Genomic DNA, 2,500 nt, shown 5'->3' on the forward strand with positions numbered 1-2,500 from the left:
ACATTGCAATTTCTGTGGCAGTCAGTTAGAACTGGGATTTTGTGAGTGCGGTCCCCAAGACATTCAAGTATGTGTGTATTGGCGTGTTTTTTTTCTCTCGCGCTCGGTTTTGGCGGTCGGGTTTTGTTTTCTCTCATTTGACGGCATAAGTGTTGCGGTGTGTTTTTTTTGAGGCCCTGGTGTTTTTTTGACTTTGTGTGTGAACTATTTTAAAGAGGCAGTTTAGATTACCATATATTTCCCTCAAAGTAGCAGAATCTGATAAGTTTTATCTTAGCTCATGTTCAGAAGAGATGCATTCGTCTTTGTTTTAATACATACGTGTGTATATGAATGGTTTTCATAAATATAGTTCAGTTCTTGGGGTTGCTTGAATTGTATTCTTTGCCTCGGAGACAGAGCGCTCGCTTATGTTACGCATTCAGCGCAATTTGTGCTGAGCGATCAAGGGGTAGTGCAAGGGGAGGGTAGTGGTATCTTTCATGGGGGGAATTGCTTGACGGGGAGGGTGGAGCTCTTTTTTTTTAGTGGGGGTTCATTACTTTTCTTTTCTTTTTGCTTGTGAGAATTTGAGTTTGAAATGTGATGACAGAAGTTTGTAGAGATCTTGTGAGTCTGAGTTCTGAGGTGTGTGCTAATGTATGAATTTGAAGAAATAAGTTAGAGAACTTAATATTTTTTTTTTGTGGGGTTGTGATAGTGACTTATGATTTAGCGATCCTATGGAGTTCCTTCACGAGTTGAAGTTGGAAATTAGTTCAGTGGTCATATCAAATGGGGTTAATTGGGAGATGTTCAGTTAGTATTTTTGGGAATTTTTGAGGTCATTATTTGATAGAAGTATGTCTGGGGTTAATTCTTTTCTAATTGACCGACGACTTGATTGACATACTGAAACACACCATAAACATCATTCCCCAATGCTAGCAAGATGCCCACCAGCCGTTGCAGAGATGTTGCTGATGTGTGCCCACATATGAGAGTTTCTACGAGTCTATGGGGTTCTACAGCACTTCTGGACTACGGGAGGCATTAGTTACCTTCCGCAGGGAGACATTTCGCCTTGCTACAGCGTGTTTCGAGAGTCTGTGCAGTTGCAGTTGCAGACAAAAAGGGAGATTCGATATTTCAAGATGGAAAAAGTTTCTACACCCAATTCTTATTATAGCCCTGGTTGAGGCTTTTCGAGTTGATGTGTGATAGACATTATGTTGTAAGGACAACGCTTTCTCCCTATTTTCATTGTATCCAATCATCAAGTCGCATTGTACTTACTTCCATCTGATAGAGCGTTCCGCGGCCTTTCCACCGATGTATAACACATGCAATTCCATTATTCGTATGCCTTAATATATCTAAATGTACGTCTGTAAGAAAACACAACTCTACTGTCGCAGAGTCATTTCTGCTCACGGTGTGAGACTGTACTACTTATCCGTCCGCACCTGTCTATGTCAACCCAGTTTGTCTGTAAATAAATCATCAGTATCCCAGCTACCTGTCTAAATCTCTGGTCCTCACAACTGGTGACCTCCCAGAGTTGGTGACACAGCGGTTTAGGCCCAGCCTTTAACGGACTAATTACGGCTGCTCACCTTCAGAGAACCTTTAACGGACTCAATACGGCACCACAGTTTAGGTCTCTGAAAACTCCATTGCGAGGACGACTCCAACGCCATTAACGGACTTATCATGGCACTGCTTCCCAGCGTGTTTTGGCGCTTATTTTCGAGGACGGGTAGCTGGGTGCTGGTCAGCCAACACAAAAATTCAGGCGGCAGTTCAGAAACATCCATCCGATGCCGCGGCCTCCTTTGCCTCACCTGGGGGACGCCAGATATCTTCTCGACCCGCCAAACCTGTGGGCCTCCTCAGTTCTTCCCCTGGCGCCATTGCCCCACCTGCGAGTCCCAGACGAAATCCCCTGCCTGCTGACGCCGCTGCTACACACCCAGGGACGTGCTTTACCCACCCCGATGTCGCTGCAGCACATGTGAGCCTGCTCGGCCCCCCAACATCACTGCCTGTGGGCCTCCCCTGCCGACGCCGTTGCTACACCAAGGGGCCTGCTTTACCCACCGCCCGAAGTCGCTGCCGCACATGTGGGCCTGCTCGGCCCCCTAACGTCGCTTGCCTGTGGGCCTCTTCAAACTTCCCCGACGCTGCCGTTGCTCCTGGGGCTCGCTCGGCCTTCCTGATGTTGATGCCATGCCTGTGGACCTGCTCACCCTTCCGACGCCACTGCCTGTAGTCCTCCTCGGCCCACCCAGACACCGCTGCCACGCCTGTGGGCCTCCCTGCCTGCTGACACCACTACCTGTGGGTTTCCCTCGACCTGCTGACGCCGCTGCTCACCCAGTGGTTCCGCTCTGCCCGTCGACGCTGCTGCTGTTCTGGGGACTTCCTCAGCCCAACCTACGCCGCTGCCGCTCTGGGGACTTCCTCAGCCCAACCTACGCCGCTGCCGCACCTGGGGATCCCCATGGCCCATCCCACTCCA

This window comes from Macrobrachium nipponense, chromosome 20 (assembly GCF_015104395.2).
Source record: "Macrobrachium nipponense isolate FS-2020 chromosome 20, ASM1510439v2, whole genome shotgun sequence".
Lineage (NCBI taxonomy): Eukaryota > Metazoa > Arthropoda > Malacostraca > Decapoda > Palaemonidae > Macrobrachium > Macrobrachium nipponense.